Source organism: Lygodium microphyllum, chromosome 20 (genome assembly GCF_053477565.2).
Source record: "Lygodium microphyllum isolate KBCC chromosome 20, Lygodium_microphyllum_v1.1.10, whole genome shotgun sequence".
Taxonomy (NCBI): domain Eukaryota; kingdom Viridiplantae; phylum Streptophyta; class Polypodiopsida; order Schizaeales; family Lygodiaceae; genus Lygodium; species Lygodium microphyllum.
In genome coordinates this window covers 36,250,695-36,273,931 of record NC_141154.1, presented here as the reverse complement: position 1 = coordinate 36,273,931, position 23,237 = coordinate 36,250,695, and positions in this window count along the sequence as shown.

The following is a 23,237-nucleotide window of genomic DNA, read 5'->3' as shown; positions in this document are numbered from 1 at the left end:
TGGCATTCCTAGAATAATGTCGCTAGACTGTAATGGGACAACTAAGAAATTTCTTCTTTCAATATATGGACCAATTTGAATTTCTAAATCTTGAACTTATTGTGTGCCATTGTACCTAGTGCCTAAAAATGCAGCTTTTATGCGATAATGCGTAGGTACTGTATGCAATTTCAATTCCTTTACCAATTTTGCTGAAATAAAGTCATGCGTACTACCGTCATCATGCAATATAATTCTTTCTTTTCCATGCACCATACATTTCATAGTCAACAATGAATGTAAAGTAGGCATACTTGGTAAAGTGTCAGAAATAGTAGTAGGATCATCTTCTTCTTCAGTGAAATCCGGCATATCCTCATACTCGTCCTCGTCCATAGCTCCAAGGTAGTTGATATGTGCTGATGGCTTCTTTGAATGACAATTTGCTGCGAGATGGCCTGGCTGGTGACACTTGTAGCATACGATGGGCTTGGCTTTGGTCACATTATTTGCAATGACTGGGAGTCTGGGTATATTTGGATTTGCTTGTTGGATAGGCTTAGGATTTGGATTGACAGTGGATGGTAATGCAGGTGGTTTAGGCCAATTCTTGCGGAAAGATAGTGATGAGAAACGACCTGGATTAAACCTTCTGAAATTGGAATTGAATTGTTTAGATCCATAATTACCGTTTGCTTGGAATGGCTGTGGTCGTCGATCTCTTCCACGTAACTTATCTTCAGTGTCGTGAGCTAAGGAGATGGCGTCTTCAAGGGTAGCAGGCTTGAACATATTCACCTCAGCGTAGTAATGTCCAAGAAGTCCAGACATGTACTTCCGCTTATGGGTCGTCTCTGGTACGTCTTCAAGCATGCGTAGCTGTAAAAGTGCATTCCAAAAATATTCTGTATACTGTGGAATAGGCTCACGATCTCGCTGTTGAAGTAAATCCCATTGCTTGATAGCCTTCTCATGAAATTGCGGTGGTAAGAAGTTTTGCATGAACTTCTTCTTAAAATCTTCCCATGTAGCAGGACATTCTATGCTCTTGCGGACTACAGTCCACCAAAGTGATGCTCTATCTATCAGATGATTAGTAACACACTTGATTTTATCTTTCTCGGGATAAGTTTCCTCATGGAAATAGTCATCAAACTGGCTAATGAATGATAAAACAGTCTTTCCTTCTCTTATGCCATTGAAAGTGCGAAACTTGAAACTTCGTTTACTTATCTTGGATTCCTTGCGAATGGTTTGTGCTTCAAGAGTGGCGTCGATGGTACGGCGAATCAGATCTTCAGCTTGAGGTTCTTCTTTATCAGTGGATGCTCCTTGTAGCTTTGTCAATTGCGCTTGCAAGGCTTGCCTAGCTCTTCGCTCTTCGTCCAATTGTAACATGATAAGATCCAGCTTTTGTTCCATGGTAGGCTCGGGTAGATCGTCTTCAGCCATAGGATCATCCATATGTGGGGTAGTCATCCTGTAAAACTCAACAAACCTTTCTCACTCAAAATCAGTTAGCGGGATGAGCGTAGCTCAAATTTGGGGTTACAAGGCTATGTATTTTTGGGTATTTTCAGAGATTCTGAAATATTTCTGTCTCCGTTTGCTGAAAGTACTTCAACGAACTTGTAGATAGGTAAAACAGCTTGCTGCGAACAACTTTCCAGTTCTGAGTTTTTGCAAACGAACAAGTCTTCTAGGAGTTTCGAGCGTTAGTCAGTTCTGATTTAGTCTGACTTGCAGAGTTGCAGACTTAACAGACTTGCAGGGTTGTGAACTTGCTGGACTTAGCCGATTTGCAGAACTTGCAGGACTTGATTAGTGTCGACTTGCGAAACTTGACTTCTGATGCGCAGGACCCGGAGTTTACAGACTTCTCTGCCTTGTCTGACTTGAGAATAGCTTGATGACTTAAGCTTAATTTATTAAGCTTAAGCTTAATAATAAGAAGAAGGCCGCCGCTTTTCTGATCGTGGGGGGGGGGGGGGGGGGCGTTTTTCACAGCGCGATTTTCGGGCTGCTCCCTCCTCTTGCCACGATTTGCCACAATTTGTAGATTATGAAGCTTTTAAGCTTCTTAAGCTTAAAACTAAGCTTTTTAATGAAGAAAATTAGAAATTTCTCACTGTTTGATCACGACTTGTTCATGGAGTTGAGGGAGTGGTCCTCCGCCGACAGAGAGTGGTCCTTCGCGATCTGAGAGTGGAAACAGGGGTTCTTGATCGCCAGAAGTCTGCCTGTATCGACGGTTCGCGACGAGATTGACTGTAGAGGCCGTTTGTTCCTGGAGCTCCGCCTTCGCCCGAGATTGGTAGCGATTGGAAGCCCTTGATCTCTGCTCCGCTCTGATACCACTGGTGCGCAGATCGGACGCAGGTAGCTCACGTAGTGAATTCCCAAAGGTCCCCAAGAACAAAGTACTCTACTTTTTAGCACAAAAACCAATGTAAAAGCAAGCACGACATGAGACAAGAGACAAATTGGGTTCAATCTCCCCCATGCCTTGTGTGAGCGCTTCACAAAGCATGTATTTAATGTATATTTCCAATCTTTATGCTCAAAAATAGCCCAATTACAAAAATATGACAAGCTTTTAGCTTTTGAGTTTGCTTTCTACCAAAAATAGGAAAATAAAGCTAATGGACGGTGCCCATAGAGTCTGGCACGCCCAATCTCAATGTCCAAATAAAAATAACATATCCAGGCGCATAAGCGCATACAAAATAATAATAAATAATCGATGTCTCTATAGACATAATCAAAATATAGGCGTGGCGCCTATCAAAATATAGTCCAAAAGTCGAAAACCCGCTAGACTCCAATGCTTTCCTCCGCCACTGCTGCTATCTCTACACATCAACTGAAGCATTCACAATCGTTAGTAAAATAACACAATTAAACCGACAAAAGTGAATACCTAGCAGTCTTCAGCTACATAAATAAATCAACTGGTTAGAAGTAAATCCTAACCTTAATTTATTACGAGTGCGCACTCTAAACTCATAAACGTTTATTAATTTAATATGCATTTTGCGGAATCACCCGCTATGGAATCACCCATGTACACACTAAATTCATAAAACGCCCGAAAAGGACAGGCGTCCCCATCAACTTCTCGCACAAAGAATCCTCTTTGCGTATGAGCCCCGGTCATCTAAGTAAGTTTACGGAATCCACCGTAAAACCTCACGGAATCCACCGTGGAATATGCCTCCTGGCATCAGAATGCAACAGTCTCGGGGGGTCCACTAGGGTTTACCATATGGTACCACGTGAGTGTAAGGGAGGGGGGTTATTTAAGGGAAGGAAGGTACATTTTATAAGGTAAGGTCCCATAAATAGGGGGTAGATAAGGGGTATTTTTATATATTTCTTGCATGCAAGTGACATCTCCTTATTACTACTAGTGAATCCCCCGTGGAAACCGTTTTTGATTTTCTACGAGTTGCCATATTGAACCCACTTACAGATTAACCACTTGTTGGATCCCATGTATATTTTTAAGAATATGGACAGATTACTATGGGACCATATCATAGGAAAGAGAGACATTACAGGGGCACGAATGGATTTGAAGGAGATAGGCAAGATGGATGCACTTTGGCCATAGTTGAATGCTGATGGTCACCTACACCTACGTCGCGGTCCTTGGGTTTTGTCCACTAAAGAAGAGTGCATTGTGAAGCAAATTATCAAGTCTATCCACGCTCCAAATGATATGATGCATTCTCTCAGATGCGCTTTTTCTAAAGACGACCAACTATTAGGGCTAAAATCCCATGATTGGCATAAGATATGTAAGGTTTGTATGCTACAAATGGATCGTAAGTGGCTTGCATATTTTTCTATTTGGAGTCTAGTCGGTGTTTGTAATACTTTTTCATTTGTAGCACTTTGTATTACCGATCACAATCAGAGGAGGCCTCCCTCCAGAAATACATGCGGTGATTTATAGGTTGTCAAATTAAGTTTGTCACATTTGACCATTGGTATGCATCATGCACGTATCCCCATTGAAATACAATATCTATACCCCTCAAAAAACATATAGCCACTTGTAAAAGATTAGTAAACCTGTGATGATTTGCAATTCCTTTGTGTTCACCACCCTATTTCACCCTATTTTAATGCCCTATTTCTCAATTAATTTCAATATTCTTCCACTCTATCATGAGTAGTCTTTCATAGTCATCCACCTATGGTGATAGATAAAATAGTGGATGGGGTATCTAAATGGGCTCTCAAAATCTAGAAGGTATACAAAGTTCCTTTCAGGCTAGGTTGTGCACCCCAACACAATCCTAAATAGCAAGGGAGGGTCACCTCTCTTTTGTCTTGCTGTACTCTCATTCAATTTTGTTCTTTTTTCTTAGTTGGTATATATACATGGTGGTAGAGCTAGTATTTTGGAAAACAATGATGATTTGCATGGCTAAAATAAAGCTTTGGACATTCAACGAGATGCAAGAATTGAAAGTTGAATGAAATGAAGAGAGCTGAGAAAGGTTTACCTTTAGTAATCAATGACTCATTGATCTATTAAACTTGCATGTTATAATTTTCTTGGGTATCTCAACGTATAGGATCACAACAAATCAAAATGTAGAGATTAGGTAATCATATGACAGAGAGTTTATTGGAATTTTAAGATTGGAATGCACCATCATGCATATTTCAATCATGAAAGATATAAATGATGGAAATCAAGATAACGGGCTGAATTATCCATCACTTCATGATAGAGACTCAATCAAAAATGAATAAGCATTCAATTTTCAACATCACACCCAATTCAACCCCTCCTTTAGAAATTGGCTGAGCTTCAACAATTGGAATTGATAGCTTTTTTTATGCTTGAGGTTGATGTAGCTTACTGAAATAGATCAAATGCCTTCAAAATATTTGATGGGACGTTCGTATAAGCCTTTCGTTGATGTGTCCACTTGAAGTCTTCAAAAATCTTCAAGAATGCCAAACTTGAATCATATATTAAGAGTCCACTTAAATTCTTTAACAATGCCAAACTTGAATCATTGTTACTTGCATTGACTGAAGAATGATCAAAACCTATAAATTTGAACCAATGATTTAAAATATTTATATTGCTATGAAGATTTGGAAGAATCAAACTACCCAGAAGATTTGCTTGAAGAAATCCAGAATATCTACTGTCCTATGGTAGAAGATATACAAGACCAAGCCACTGGTTTTTGGTTACATTAGTCCACACCTCTAGGACTTTTTCAAAAGTGCATTCAACCAGGTCACACAACAATTGAGTTAGTAGAGTAATCAGAATTCATGTTTCCTGACTGGTCAAAAATTGACTACATGATTGCTTTTGATGAGATAGAAAATTCTGATTTTGAAAAAATTCAAAGACAAAGAGAAGAAAACCAAGTGCTAGATCAGATGCCCTTATGCATCGACCTAGAAGAAAAAGACAATGATGAACTTACCTGTCATCTTCACAAAAGACTGGACTCCAAAATTATGGGTGAGAGTAAAGAACAAAACCCACCTCATCATCCTCCAACGGAATTACCTGCATGGTACTACCATGACCTGGCTTCGAGTAAAATAGAGCATATGCCATAACCTCTTTAGATCAAGAAAGAGAAAGTGTAATCAAAGAAGAATTTGCCCCAATCACGGGGGACTCACTAGTAGTAATAAGGAGACGTCACTTGCCTGTAAGAAATATATGAAAAGACCCCTTATCTACCCCCTATTTAAGGGACCTTACCTTATAAAATGTACCTTTCTTCCCTTATATAACCCCCCTCCCTTACACTCATGTGGTACCATACGATAAACCCTAATGGATCCCCCGAGGCCCCAATCAATCCTCATAGGACAAAAAGATCCCCCACATCAATACTTAGAGCACAGATGAATGCTCATCATCATCATTCTCCTGAACCCATTTTGTCTACTACAACTATACCACTTAATGCTACAAGTACTACCTCAACATCCAAGACTTCTTACAACAACTTTTACAAGAAAATAGGAGTGCTTGAAAAAATTGGATCTTTTCCTATATGGTCTATTGATGAAAAGACATCAGAAGAAATCAAATTGTTGATCTACATGATGTATGCATACTTCAGCCAAAAGATAGTTGAGAAACCACAGACAAACAGGATTGACATCCTCAATGCCATAACTCATGGTTTTGTGGAAGGTCTCAAGCATTGGTGGATATCAATTCATCCACAAGTAAAATTGGCCATAGTACAGCCATAGTACAAAACCTACCTTGTACAGATTTTCTTTGAATTGTTACTAGGGGAATTAGTGGGAAATAAGTTAGATGATGTATTGGAAGCTAGAGAAGCTTTCTTTAAATCAAAACTCTGTGATCCTAGAATGTACAAATAATACTTAATATATATGAGAGATATTTTGTACGAGGGATTAAGTGCCCATGATAATACTATGGAAGAACACCTAGTTTTTTCTTTCCTTGAACCGATCCCCTTCTACTGCAAACAAAAGATGAAGAATGAGAATCGATATTTTACAGACAGCGTTGGTCATATTATCCAGACCATCGAGCAAACCATAAAGGAAGTCAGTCATCTCTAGAAGATGACACAATTGAACCAAAAGTTTCCTCACTCTGTCTGCAAGAAATCTTATAAATTTGATGTTGACTTTGGATGCGACAAATGCAACTGTGACAACAGCCATAAATATGATCACTCCTATCACAGGCATCAACACTCATCTAGGTACCACAAAAATTCTTCCCATTCAAGATCTTATTTCAATAAACAAGACAATATTAATAGTCCTCAAGACATTCAAGGAAATCATATAGATACAAAAAAAGGCAAGTCTTAGTATAGATATGACAAATACAAGGAAAACCCAAAAGAATCAAAGAAGAAAGATCTTAAAATCTTCATATGTGGAAGTTCTTCCCATCTAGCAAACAAGTGCCCTAACAAGGGGAAAGGGCAGAACCATTCTGCAAAAGTAAACATGCACTATTATGATACTAACTCTTCAGAAGACCTCTCAAAATATTTTACTAACACTGAGAGTTGTTACTCATATGATGATACAACTAAAAGTCTGGAAGAATCAACTACTACATCAACAACAGAGTCAAATATAGAATTAGAATCACACTCTTCAAAACATTCTTGGCATATAGTAGAAGAATCTTGAGAAGAAGATACGGCATCAGATGCTACTGAAGTAACAGATGAAGACACTATCAGTCCTACAAGTTTCCACTCTATCAATGTTCATGAAACATATTTTCCAGGAGGAAGAAAAGACAAATTCATGTTTTCAGCTTCTACTACCTACTTCAAGAATGATTTTTCAAAGAAATCAAGTAAAGATTAGTTCCACTGAATCAAGTGTTTCTGACACATCAAATATTTCTTTGTCTAAGCATTAAAAGCATAAGAACAAGATTAGGTAAGAATTCTTTGCCAATCCTTATGATCTACCCAAATCGGGAACTCTTGGACCAGAAACCAAAAATCAAGCTAATATGTTTTTACCTCACAAGCTGAAGAATATTCATCAGCCTAAAACTGCCTCTCAACTTTTCCAATATCTCTCTTCAACAACTTCAAATACACAACACACAAGTGATGAAATTGTGAATGATTTTGTTCAATTGCACTGAGACCAAGAACCATACAAGATGGAGATTGGGTATTGGTTTATGATAGCAGTTTAGACAATCAGTATAGTGCCATGCGTAAAGTTTCCAAAAGATGGTTTGGACCCTATGTGGTAAGACAATTGTTTGATAATGCCACTTATGCATTAAATGAGTTGGATGGTACAACCATAAAACTTTTGGTAGTAGGAAAAAGAATCAAATTATTCAAGAGGCTAGAATCTAATACCTATGAGTTGCTAGAATTGGAAAAAAAATTTGGCCATGATACAAGGGCTAGCTAGGAAGATATGGAAGGTGAAGAAGCAAAGGATATGGTTGCAGAGGATGAGGACTCAGAATCTAGTGACAACTAGGTTTTTTGCACATACCGAAGGATGTGCAGGTTCAGAGGGGGTGGATGTCATGATGCTATCCAGAGATAGTGTGAAAAAGCATGGAATGCATCATCATCCGACTTTCTTATTGATCAAGAGAGTCAATGTGATCTGAGTCATTAGTACTAGTATGAGTGGTATGGATTATCCAAAAATACTAGATTTTTGGACAATTTTAGTATATTTTTATATTATTTATTGTAAAAAAATCTAAAAAAGTTAGAAAAGCTTCTAGATTAGGATGGCATGCAAAAAGCAAGTTGCTTTTTCAGCCAGTTATGAGATTTTTCACAAAAAAAATCGATTGACGAAATCGCGCGCATCGCGATCACTGTTAACGGGCTGAAAACTGCACTTTGAACTGGAAGAAGAAGAGAAAGTGATCAAGGAGATCCCTAATTAGGTACCCTGAGGTTTTACCAAATCAAGATAAAGGAAAGTGATGAGTACAAGACAACTTTTAGAATAGAAAGGGGTCTCTTACACTTCTTGGTTATGCCATTTGGACTTTCTACTGCGCTTGCTACTTTCTAGGATCTTATGTATAAGGTTTTAGAGCCATTCTTATATAGATTTATCTTGACATTTTTTATGATATTCTCATATACATGAGGAATAGAGATGATCATTTATAGCATACCTATGCAGTTCTTCTTACATTGAGACAATACAAGATTTTTGCAAAGGAAAGCACGTGTACTTTTATGGCCAATGAGATAGAATATTTGGGTCATATTGTGGGTGAGAAAGGGATCAGAATAGATCCAAAGAAGGTACACTGCATTAAGGATTGGCCCATACCACAAAATTCTACTTCATTGAGAGGATTTCTAGGACTATCCTCTTTCTATCAATCCATAAAGAACTATGCCCTTGTACTACAACAAAAAGGCTCCATAGACGCGCTTGTAGACGCAATATTTAAACTGTGATAAAAAATGTTGGGCGCATTTATTACCGCGTCTACTGTTGCGTCTACGAATTCACGTCTAAATGCGTGCTTATGGTCAGAGTTACACGCCCATGTAGACGCGCATATAGACCCCCGTATTGATGCGCTATGTAAATATATAATCATATTTATAAAAAAGTGGATATATTCATATTGTGCCTCTATACACGCGTGTATCTACGCGTCTAAAAAATCGTTTACTCTGCAAGTTTTTTATGAGAATAGACGCGCATTTATCCTGCAATTTAGACGCGTTGATAGACGCGCAAAACAGAGGTATGAAAAAAAAAACAAGAGAGCATGTGGCTTTGCAAGCCACATGCTCTCTGGTTTTTTTTTCCCCATCAACATCAAATTATATACTTAGGGAAAACAGAGAAAGATTATTTCGAAGATTGGATACTGAAAACAAAACAATGTATGTAGAACACAAAAATTCATATATATAGATGAAACGTTTTATGAGTTCTAGTGCTTGTGACCTCAAGCATGGTCATGGTCACAAGCACTAGCTGAAAGTAATACATATCAAAAATAAAAATTACAAGCCAAGGGGAGGCATACATGAATGGGGCTCCTCTACATCTCCTCAAAAGAGGCATCATCATCGCTACCACCACCGTTGTCTGTGCCGCTGTCGTTGCCGCCACCGCTACTGTTAGTCTCCCCTTCGCTATCCTTAACTGCATCAGGGTTCGCCTACACAAAGGATTAAGATATATAAATACCATTACAAACAATAAATTAGAGTTATCTATACTTTTCATGTAAAAAATAAAACATACCTCTTCTGGTGGTGGAATCCTCATGGCACGATTATATTGGTCCTCCATGATGAGTCCCTCCTCGTAGAAATGCTGCCAAGTGGACACCCGGTTATGACCTCGATGGTAGCCTACCTCTCTAGGAGTAGGTATCCTACCAACGATATGATACTACAAAACAATTTGAACATACAACGTATTAGAACACACTACATAATGAAGTGAAACAAATTACAAAATTTAATTTAAAAAAATAAATCAAATAATACTTAAAAACTCAACCTCCCATGACTCCCTGCCACCCGATCCATAATGCGACGATCCCATGGTTGCCATCTGGATACGTCGTGCCTTTGCATGCTGGCGACTTGTCATTTTCTCCGCTGCTCTCTTCTTGGCCTCTTTCCACTCCCTGCAAAGGAAATTGGGTGGTTGGCCATATCTAGGGCACCCCTACTCTTGTCTCCGTAGTGACTCCTTGGCGCACGTCATAAGGTGAGACCTCTTCTTATGAAGCGCGTCTCTCACCTTTGACCGTCCCCAATCATTTGAGAATCGTGAATTCTCGGGATTAGGGTACCTTCTATGTACTGCCCGCAGCACCTCTTGCCACAAACCATTTTTTTAGTGCTTGAAGGGAATCATGTAATCTTTGTATGTGGCATGCACAACACTCCTCAAGTAGGCTATCACTTCCCTCCCCTCAGAGTCATGCAAGATACCACCAACATTAGTGACAGAGTAGTACATTTGTGGAGGCTCACCTCTCTCATTTCCTGGTGAGGGTGATCGAGAGCCACTTCCTAGGCAACCTCCACAAAGCCCTTGACCTCCTCGTCCTCCCGCACGACTCTTCCTCCTCCCTCGACGAGCATTATCCTCTACCTCACTCGATGCACATGCTTCTGAGATGCACGTGCTTCGGTCGATCCATGTACCTCAGCTGATCCTTGTGCATCAGCTAATCTATGTGTATGCATAGTGCGTGGAGTACCTGTTAGTAGAGGTGTGCCAAGGTTTGGTGTTTGTGCGGCAGTGCTTGGCAAAAATGTGATAGGTGTCCCAGACATCACGCTGAAAACCTCCTTTGCAATGGGAGGGCGACCAAGATAATTGGTCATCTCCCCCATGAATTTCTCCTTGTTTGGAAAACCTCCAAAAAAGCTACTAACACCTCTAGAAAACTCTGCTAAGGTGTTGTTCATGCGTTCCAACTCAAGATCAGTGCTGGAGGATCCAGGATTCCACATCTACACAAGAAAAATCATATTACCATGTGCAGATACATCCACACTGTCATCTGGACGCGCTGACAGACGCGCACAGTCGGACCATTTCTTTTCAAACTTGGTTAAAAAACGTGTAAAAAAACCTCCATAGATGATAGATTATAGCATGTAAAGAGAGAGACAAACAGATAGAGAAAGCAAACAAGATTGAGAGAGAGAAAAAGAACTCACCTTCTTTGCTTGTTCCGATGGGTGGCGGCTAGGTTGCAAGCTCCTTGTCCTCCTTCTCCCTTCCCTTAATAAGTTATTTGAATCTTCTTCTCTTCCTTGCTGTTTGGATCTTGTTCTTTACTCTTTGGCTCTTCTTTCCTCATGTCCTCTTTTTACTCTTATTTCCTTGCCTCATTGTCGCAGAAAAGCACAGGTTTGAAAAGAAAGCCACAACTTTTTTTAGAAAAATTTAATATTTGCGTAGCGCGTCTGTAAGTGAGTGTAATTGCGTGTGTATATGCGCAGACAATACCTATTACACGCGTTGACAGACGTGCGCAGGAACAATTAAACTGATTAGATGCTAGCTTTTGGTTGTTTTTGGATCAACATGACATGACTTTCCTAGTCTTTCAATATCAAAATGTTTGCCTCCATGTTGTAAGTATTAATGCATGCATTTAGGGAATATGACATATATAGATTGTGTGTGCATAGTGTCCAACAATTCAAGCCTCTTTCTTATTTGCAGGCATTATATATTGTAGTTAAACTCTAACAGTTTATATTATGCAAAAAGGCATCTATACCTGCGTTAAACTCTAACAGTTTATATTGTGCAAAAAGGCATCTATACCTGCGTTAAACTCTAACAGTTTATATTGTGCAAAAAGGTGTCATTGATTTAAGCCACAAATTTTTTTAAATTCTTTTTTATATTTGCGTAATTGTGCGTGTATATGCGCAGATAATACCTATTACACGTGCTAACAAACGCGCGCAGGAACAATTAAACTGATTAGATGCTAGCTTTTGGTTGTTTTTGGATCAACATGACATGACTTTCCTAGTCTTTCAATATCAAAATGTTTGCCTCCATGTTGCAAGTATCAATGCATGCATTTAGGGAATATGACATATATAGATTGTATGTGCATAGTGGTCCAACAAATCAAGGCTCTTTCTTATTTGCAGGCATTATATATTGTAGTTAAACTCTAACAATTTATATTGTGCAAAAAGGTGTCATTGATTTAAGCTAAGATCTTGATCTACATTGCTATTCTTACAATTTCATTTATGTTGGGTTGACTAATCTGCTTGATTAATGCAAGATATGCTTGATATGATGTTTTTGATTGAGAATATTGGTGAAATATATAGAAAATCTTGAGACAAGAGATGGTACACTAGCAAATCAATTGACCTATGTGGTGACATATATAACAAAGCTTGAGGATAAGAGATAACACATTGGCAAGTCAATTGGCTCATATGTGGTGACTTACTAGACCATCCCACTTACAATTGCATGCAAGTATCAATAGGTGGATAAAGCACGAATGGTTTTTAGCTAGAGAGAGATAATGCAATGAAGGTGTATACGAAAGAGATAGAGAAAGGCATATTATCCATCAATCAATCAAAGATATGTACATGAAGTGACTTGATATAGTAATTAGAGTATTGTGATTTTTAGGATGCTCCATTGACTTCTGCAAGTTCCTATAACCTTGAAGTAGATAGCCAACCACACTGTCCATGGAAGGAAAACTTGACCTTATCAAATTAACCAAGTTAATTTACTTATACATTTCATAGATAAGAGATTTGTAGTTGGCTTGTTGGTATTGCAAAGTATTCTTACAGTAATCTATTTTAGTCACCAACAAGTGGACACACTGGCTAAAGATGATGAAAAGAGAATATGTGCACATTGGCTACATGTGGTCCACCTTATCTAAAATTATATGTGAGCTATAACTATACCTTGACATGATTGGAATAGCTTGTACATGCACAAGCCAACTGATTTACATCAATCTACTCATGCTATGAATTGGCATGCATGGCTAGGTTAAGTGCACAACAAATGAGACATGTGAGTGTATTGATCAGTTCTCTCTCTCTCTCTCTATATATATATATATATATATATATATTGCAAATGCACAAGTCAACTTTTGATCTATAAGTTTTAGCCATGGCTAGGTTAAGTGCACAATAAATGCAACATGTGCATATATCAATCACTTCTCTGATAATTATGTCGTATATACATCCAATCATCATGCCCTATCCAATCACATTTGTATAGGGCACGATTGGATGTATATAGGGCATGAAATCACATATATATAATTAGCTTTGAATGATTGGATGTATATTTGTAATACTCAGAAAGAAGTAAAGTTGGTAATGTATATCATGTCCTATACATGTATGCCCTATACATGTATATCATGTCGTATATACATGTATATCATGTCCGTATAATCCTATACATGTATATCATGTCCTTATGATCCAGGTGTAATTATGTCATATATACATCCAATCATGCCCTATCCAATCACATTTGTATAGGGCATGATTGGATGTATATAGGGCATGAAATCACATATATATAATTAGCTTTGAATGATTGGATGTATATTTGTAATACTCAGAAAGAAGTAAAGTTGGTAATGTATATCATGTCCTATACATGTATGCCCTATACATGTATATCATGTCGTATATACATGTATATCATGTCCATATGATCCTATACATGTATATCATGTCCTTATGATCCAGGTGTAATTATGTGGTATATACATCCAATCATGCCCTCTCCAATCACATTTGTATAGGGCATGATTGAATATATATAGAGCATGAAATCACACATATATAATTAGCTTTGAATGATTGGATGATATACATGTATGCCCTATACATGTATATCATGTTATATATACATGTATATCATGTCCTTATGATCCTATACATGTATATCATGTCCTTATGATCCAGGTGTAATTATGTCGTATATACATCCAATCATGCCCTATCCAATCACATTTGTATAGGGCATGATTGGATGTATATAGGGCATGAAATCACACATATATAATTAGCTTTGAAAGATTGGATGATATACATGTATGCCCTATACATGTATATCATGTCCTTATGATCCAGGTATAATTATGTCGTATATATATCCAATCATGCCCTATCCAATCACATTTGTATAGGGCATGATTGGATGTATATAGGGCATGAAATCACACATATATAATTAGCTTTGAATGATTGGATGTATATTTGTAATACTCAGAAAGAAGTAAAGTTGGTAATGTATTCAAACAAATACTAGCTGTTAAGAGGTTTGGTCATATTCAGGGACTTTATGAGAAATGAAAAATATATGCGTTTATTTTCGCATATATAAGCGCGTTTATAAACGCGGATATATAGATGCGTTCTGTATACTAGCGTGAATAGACGCGCTTATAAACGCGCCCGCTTTTTTGCGTATACAGTGGGCGTCTATAGGGCCTTTCTCTTGTAGTGGTAGTAGCTCCTCTCACTAGTTGATTGAAGAAATATGTTTTCTTTTGGGATGCTATATCCACAAACAGCTTTGATGAGCTGAAAAGTCTCTTATTTTAGCACCTATTTTAGTGTGTCTAGACTTTTCTTTTGAATTTACCATCTATGCTTATGCTAGTGGTCATAGTATTGGGGTCTACATGATAGGGATATAAATTTGAGATCTCTTATATGGCAAGCAATGATAATGTAGTGGCAGATGCACTATCTTGGATGTGAGCATGTTCAGTTTCTACTATTTCTACTCTCTACAAAGATTGGATCTAACACATACAAAAAGAATATTTGTTAGAAGAGCAAACATCCAACCAGTAGACGACACAAACTGCCGAGACAATCTATGTGCAAAGCAAATAGTGTACTTTACTCTTGGCTCAATTACATACCTTCCTCTCATAGTTCTTTCCTAGTTTTTGTCAAGCTTAAACATGCTTTTAAAATGGTGCAAAAAGGAAGGGCTAAGTGCTAGAATATGTGTGTTGAGCTTTGCTTAGACATTGCTTGGATGGATTTTAGTAGAAAATGTAAATCAGCTTTGTTATTTGTTTTCTTTGTTAAAACATCCTTGGCCTACTTCCTTGAGGTTTTTGACCTCAGTCAAGTTGGGTGCATAGCATTTTGAAAAAGTGGGTGAATGGATAGTTGAGCTAATATGCAAGTCTTTTAAGGAAATTCTAATTCAGCAATCTTGGTCTATCTTCTCAAGCTCTTGAAGATTTTAATTTGTTTTGGAAGAATGCTAATATGTAGATACCTTTTAGGATCAACGTGTCCACATTTAAACTCCCATGTACACATCGAGACTTATGGACCTTACAATCCTCCAAGACATACAATTCTAAGCATACAGAGCCTTTTAGGAATAGCGGGCAACAAAGGAAAAGCAAAGTATTTTTATAAAACGCTAAGGCTAAGGTTTCATATAGGAATGCAATTTGTGATATTTCAATCGGGAAATTTAAGGAAAGACATTGAGGTTTCATATCGGAATGCATTTGTGATATTTCAATCGGGAAGATTCGCTTGATTCCACGTAAGTATACATTGCAACGATAGAATCAGCTTAAGCAGACAGCAACGGTCATGCTGTAAACGCCAAAACCCAAGGTTCAGACAGCAACCTCCACTTGAAAGACTGAACGAATGAACAAACTTAACCCGTGAAACGTAATGAATTATGTATAATCTGATAGAACCATGCTCTTTTGCAGTCCAGGATTCATCACAAAGCAGAAAAGAAGGTCACAGAACCACAATTTGCAGGGATCATGGGGGGCCTTTCCATGAAGCCAATATACCGATGTTATCCTTGTGATAGCAGTACAAATGATGTGATTCGATTCAGATAGGTGATGGGCTCTTTCATGAGATGTGGAGCAGAAGGATAAGCATCAGGTCATGGCGCCCTCGCTGATCGGCATGCGATTCCGCGAGTCGCATTTCGGTGTGAGGTCCTGTTGTCTCTACCATGGCACATGCAGGCAGGCAGCTGGCCTTTGCAGCTGACAGCTTCCATGTGCCACAGCAGAAACAACAGGACTCAAAAGTCCTGACAAAGTACTATTCTAACATCCATAAATGGCAGAACATACATGAGTTCTGCTGCTTGCACCTTCTGACGCATACCTCCTCGCACCAGTTAATGGTTCCCTGGGCGCCAGGCAATGAAACAAGGTCATGACAGGTTGGTTTGCATATCGGAAATTATGTAATTATGTTAATCCTGCTGCTGGGAAGAAGCTTGATTAATGTGTGCAAAGACATAAATCAGAAGTTATTCCATGCATCTAAAAGGCAAGGAGAGTCTGCAACTTAGCTCAGTAGAAGTAGTAGCAGTAGCAGTAGTAGTAGTAACAGCAGCAGCCCTGGTCTGGTGGATCATGACTTGGATGGCCAGATATGCAACATATGATATAACCAGAGGAAGTAATCAGGGCAAATGGAGAAGCAAGTACTGATATAACAAAAAGAAGTGATCAGCGCTAATGCGGAAAGACGCACCTGATCAGGATCCACCATGATTCATGCCTCTCATGTAGATATATATGATCAGCATGAGAGGATTGCCGTGGATCAGAATCAAGGTGGCAAATAAGTGATTGGAGCTGCTCACTTAAGGCCGAGCTGCGGCAGGATAATTACAATGGAATGCGCCCTGCCCATCTTTATATCTACCCTTCTCTCTCTCTCTCTCTCTCTCATATTCTGCAGTACTTGCTATATCATGATCAGAAGGCTGTTAATCGTGGAGACATGCCTGCCCCTCATCGCCGCCATTATTATAATCACTCATCCTCTAACGCGGGTCAGTTATCATCTACAAAGCTCCAGTAACCCAACTGTCAGTAATCAATGATTCGCATTAGCTTTTCCGCCCCATTTCTGTTCCTAATAGAAAATACACCCTGGAACCTTTCTCGACATCAATCGCGCCGTTTTCTGAGCTCCCACCGTTTTCATCTCTCCGTGATCGATCCGCTGCTGACGACAGGCCTTGCCATTGATGGAAATGTGAATCAAGCATATTCCCAGATTCACTTACCGGATCAATAAGGGGCATATAATAATAATAATAATAATGATTATAAATATGCGTTAACGGAATTGCCACCCTTATACGTATATTTTTGTATCACTATTGTTCTCTCTAATATTATCCCAAGGATAATCAAATTTTACTACTCTAGTTATCAGTACTGTATTATTATTATTATCCTTGCACGATTATTATAATATTTATTTATTTATTTATTATTGGAAACTGGGGAAAAAAGAGGGTAGGCCCATTGATCGGGTCTTGCCTTGATTCGAATTTCCTAATTGACGGGAAAGGACCGAAAGAATGCAAGAGGGGGGCACGTGTCACACGTACGAGGCCGTGTCATTGTGCAATTATAATTGAGGGGTGTGGGAAGGTTTTTGGGGCTCTCTCATCTTTTGTGGAATTGAAGAGCCTCGCTAGATGGGGGGTATTATTAATGGGCCAATGTTGCGTGTTGTAACTGCCACAAGTCCGTTGCTTTAGAGAGAGAGAGAGAGAGAGAGAGAGAGAGAGAGAGAGAGTATTGTGTGAGATTTGTGGAAGTTAAGAATCCTTTTTTTAATGAAATGCATGCCATGCAACTATTAATTGGGATCGCCCATGGAACATTGCTTAATGTGTGTGTGGGGGGGGGGTGGGGTGGGGAGGGGGGGCCATCTCAAAGAATTATTATTCGCCCACAGAACATTGCTCAACCCCCCATAGGGACACCATCATGCAACAATTGGGAGGAATCAATATGTAGACCATCTAAAATGCACTCTACCAACAAAGCTATGGCTTATTGGCAATTAACATTCCCTTACACTTCGCATCTGTGACCTTGATGTGTGCAAGTTTCTCATCATCGGTACCTTATTGATGTGTGCTCAATAATACTCATCAAAACCTTGGGTTTATAAGTGTCCAAGCACAATGCATAAACACGAAAAATGGCTCAAATACTAAGTTGTATAAGCAAGAAAAATAGCCTAAAAATATTTAGCGATGAGGTTAATTTTTTATTCTTCTATTTTCATGAGATGCCAATCTGTGTTCGAGATAAGCATGTGAACTTTTTAAATAGACCTTAAGCATCCAAAGGTTCCATGTGGGTGGTTTAGCTAACCATCAATGTTGTATATATTACTTTTGAAAATGAAATCTTATCTACCACATTCTGAAAAAGTATTTTTTAAAAAACAACTTTCTATATACATTCTCCAAAACTTCCATTTGTGTTGACCAATTTCATGTCCACCACTTTCCTTATCTTCTAAGATGAAAAATGACTTGTAAATGTGCTACATAGCACAGATATGTCCAAATATTTTTCAAAAAGTTATGTCACTAATGGTTACGATAACCCACTTAAGAGATATCTTTAAGGGTTACAATACAAATAACTTCTACAACGAATGGCACAAAAGCATATTAAGTGTAGATCATCACTCATTTGTTATTAGATTCTTAGAAGCTAGTTAGTGTACTTATATTGATTGGATGTAGGTTAAGTGAACGTTGTCAATCTTTTTAAAAACCTGCTTGCATAGATTATAAGCCAAAAGACATTGGAGTAAATACTCAACCTCTAAAAGGATTAGCCCATGGTTAAATACTTAGCCTCTAAATGAAGCAGTTAAGGTTTGGAAGGATGGAAATCTCAAACAATGGATGCCCCTCAACTAATGACTCCCAAGATAGTAACATTTAAAAGTCCATCCCATGTCTATAGTACTTATTTAAAAAAAGGAGCTGCATATTATTGAATGCAATAAAGCATTTTTGAGGCATTTTTAAATTGGGATTACATCCTAAAGTATATAAGCTACTTATAAGTGAAACATATATCCACATTCTTAGATAGAGGCTTATAAAGGGTTGACAGATAGAACAAGACAAAATGTGTATGGAATTAGAAATAAGAAAGAGCATTATAACCTAAAGATGAAGCACTTAATTATCACATATTAGATACATTATTACCTTAAAACTTTATTTGATAAATATAGAAGAAATTTTCGTTATTTTTGTTTATGGGCTTTTATATGTATACTTCCCTCCCTTATGACGTAATCACTAGTGTATTCACCAATAACATGCATGCAAACCATATGTATTTATAGCTAACACATTTGGGGTTTTACATTGGTTGAAGTCATGTAATAGCATATATCTACAAGAAGATTGTAGCACCACAAAGGAAAATCGGCAAGTTATATAATTGAGTCACATACAATGTCCTACATGTAGGGTATCTATGGCAACAACTATTATGCCTAATTATGCAAATCCACACCTGATCACCATATAGGAATGCTAGATGCAAAATTGCAATAGATATTTGTATGTTATGTGTGTCCTTAGAACTAGAATGTGGTGGAAAACTTTAAGTTGTTTCAACACTCTTCCTTCCAGATTTGGCAAATAAAAATAATATAGTATATATTGTAAAACATGCTTCATTATCTCAAATACACTTCTTCACTATACTCCAAATCTCTTTCAAAGGTTTAGTTCCTTTTCAAAAACATTTCATGAAATTTAAATGCATTTTTAGGACCAACACACAAAGTAATAGCAAATCAATTTCATTATGTTAGATTGCTAGAAATCTTCCTAGTGGCTAACTAGTGAAATCAATACCAAATTGTACTGTGGGGTGTCCAATGGTACTTTTGAACTTGTACAAACACTTACAAGGAAAAGCCCTCTTGCCACTAGGCAAGGAAACCAAATCCCATGTACGATTCTTATATGCAACGAGTCAATCTCAGACTGCATAGCCCTCTCCCATGAGTGACTATCACCCTTGCACATAGCTTCACTACCATAGGTGAGAGGCTCTCATGCATCTGTAACTAAGACATAATTTATGGAGTGCTCATAGTAGTCAAGACTCGGTCGTCTATCTCTAGTAGAATGTCTCAATGCATGCTCTGTTGTCTATCCAATATCCTGTGTAACATCCTATCTAACATTCTGTCTAACATCATGGCCGTGAGGATTAGTTGGTGCAAGCTGTCTAACTAGGTATATGGGAGCAAGGGATTCCTCTTGAAAGATAACCATGTATATCTCAACAACTTTCTCATGCTGCATATGCATTTTGTCCTCACGGAACACAACATCATTGCTATGGATCACTTTCCATGCATATGGATTCCAAAGATGATATCCCATCTCACCTGCATCTCCATAGCCAAGGAAAATGCATTTCACACTTTTAAGATCTAGCTTATGGCGTTTATTTTTGGGCACATGGCAAAAGGCATCACATCCAAAGACATGCAAATGAACATATGAGGGAGACTTTCTTGTCCATACCTCCTCTACAATTTGGAAGTCAATACCACTACAAGGTGACATGTTAATGAGATGCACGGCAGTAGAGACTGCCTCAGCCCAAAAATGTTGTGGTAATCTTGCTTGACTAAGCATACTGCGGTGTCGTAGAGTTCACGCAAGGGCTGCAGAACACGGGGTTCAAGATACAACAAGAGAAGAGGCTAACAAGAAGAACTCAAATATTTGATGCCAAAGTTCACTATATTCCTTGTCAAGAGAGTTACATGCGGTCCATGTTCAGAAAAAGCTGAAGTATCTCATAAACTGTTTTGCATTCCGGTGTATGATCTCAGTTACATTAAACAGAATAATGGCATTAACTAATAATCCAGTTCTGAGGGAAAGTGATGAGTTCTGGTAGAGGGCAGATTGACATTTAGATCTGATGCAGCTGATACTGCTGATTCAGAAAATTATGCTGCTGAGGCAACACCTGAAGATACTCAACTAGTTGTGGATGCTGAACCTGTTGATGAAAATACCCCTGTTGAAGGAGAGAGTTAGTAGCTTAGGCATTAGGTACAGCTGTAAGGACCTGTTATAGTCGTAGATTCTGTATTTTGGAATTATCTGGAGAGGACACAATGGTAGGTCCAAATGCCTTATTTGCAGTTGATGTCAAGGGTGTGGACACAGAACTCTTGTTTAAAAAGGATAGACAGATCGATTCAAGCACAATACACCCCTTTCAACTGAGTATTCACCTGGTTGCTGCTCTGAATGTCGAATACTAGGGTTAGAGGTTGGCACACCAGAGGCAGTCATGTTAACCTTTTCAGATCGTCCTAAACTAGGCTGCCCATCTCAGCAGCCTTTTGCCTTGCTGCAAGCTGTGCCTGAAGCTTTGATTCCAGTGAAAAATCGTCTACCAGTTCTCCATAACATTCTCATAGCCATACAACAGCTCTCCGCTTGGATGGATACATTTAACATAGTCAAACTGTAACCAGTTACGTTTCATGCCTTTCAAAGACTGAGCATGAAAGCTTTTGTAAAAGTTTCTGTTGGTTTCCAGCATAGCCTTAGTAGCAGCATAGTGAGCCTTCCACCCACACGGCACAATGACACCACTCTGTTCAGTTGCAAAGTCCTTGCTTGATCTCCTCTGACTAGCTATTTGAATCCTCTTCAACTCTTTACCTTGGAAGCTCTATTCTCATCTGTTGTCCTCAAGCAAATCCAGCAATTTGTAGCTCTGTTTCTCAGAGTTCCAGCCACCTTGAAGAATCTAGGAGTCTTACTGTTCCAATCCGCATCTTGGATGGTGACCTGCGCATCCATGGCTGAACCAAAGCAAGGTTTAATGTCGAGGGCTGGCTAGGAATTCAGCAATCTGAACCAGACCGGCAGAGAATAATGTTATCTGTCAAAGAGGTTATCTTGTCTGATGCACGATTTTTAATGCAGCTTCCAGGGCCTTGTGATGGAGAACATTAAGCCAAAAAGCGGCTCTATATGATGCCAGGCGACTACGCAAGGAAGCCTTACAAATATGTGGAGATTCGAAAAGTGCTCCCGAACAGTGTTAGCATGGTGGCAGAGAAGGCTTTTCATTCCAATTATAACTTGCGCAAGGTAGTGCAAAGGAAAGGTTGACTTAATGAACCAATCCATTCGGGAATCCTCAGTCCTATTGGAATAACTTTCAAAGCTTCTTGATAGCTAGCATGCGGGAGGTAACAGTAGCTCCACCTTCCAATCAAGTGCAAGTTGAGATTCATGAGAAAAAAAAAACATGCTAGAGTCGCTGTCGGGGAAGGTGATGCATCAATCACCTAGTAGACATCCTCCAATATGGAATAGAAGTCGTGTGCAAAGATCGCCGATCCTCCCCCAGTCATCTTCTCAGTCTTTTGCTCTTCCGAGTCAGCGTGATTTCTTTCGATGATTTTCGAGATGCCTCAAGTCGACGCTTCCCTCATCTTCTCCTTCATCACCATCTCATCGTCTTGTCCTTCTTCATCACACTTCCCTTGTCTTCTCCTTCGTCACCCATCTGCCTCCATGAACAGCACTCCAAGTCTTCAACAGCCCAGGCTACGCTTCCAACAAAATATGTCAGTTTTCATAGATTACAACCAGACAGAATAGATTTCAATCATCGCCTATCCTGTACAGCCCTGTATCATAGTCAAAACAGAGCTGGCCCCAATTAAAGATCCTCACTATCCTGAAGGGGAAGCAAGGTTCCAGGACGTGGCCATCCCCTCAGGATCTCGATTCCTCCTCCTTTCCTTCCCAAAGGTGCCTAAAAAAATCCCTTGCTTTTTTACCCAAAAGATGCTTTTTCCCTCCAAAAACGGTTTTTGAAACCAAATTAGTCTCCCCTTCTCCTCTTTTAGTTGAGCAGGAATAAAAAAAAAGACCTCCTCTTTGACAAGATAATTTCTGTACACCCTTACAAGATCTAAGCACCAACATTGATTTTGACTTTGAGGTTTATGTTTAAAGTCATGCATTACCCCTTTGACAGTCAGCTTTACAATGACTAATATGCGCATAAACTTCGACTTCGGTCTTGAAAATTGGATGGCAAAATACTCCCTCGGTGCTTCACTAGTGCTTTGCTCGCTTAAGCAGCTTTTGAGAGACTTCCTTCAACTCTGTGTCATGGGATCTTTTGAACTTAGATGACTGCTTCCGCAAACCTTCCTTTGATTCCATAATTCCCTACACTTTTCTTAGAGATCATCATTGAAATTATCAGTTTGATAATGTCCTTTGGCATCAGTTTTTCATATTTTTCTAATACACACACATCATGCATCCAAACAGAATCATACACACACACTAACGGAATATATACATTGGATGTGGATTATCAT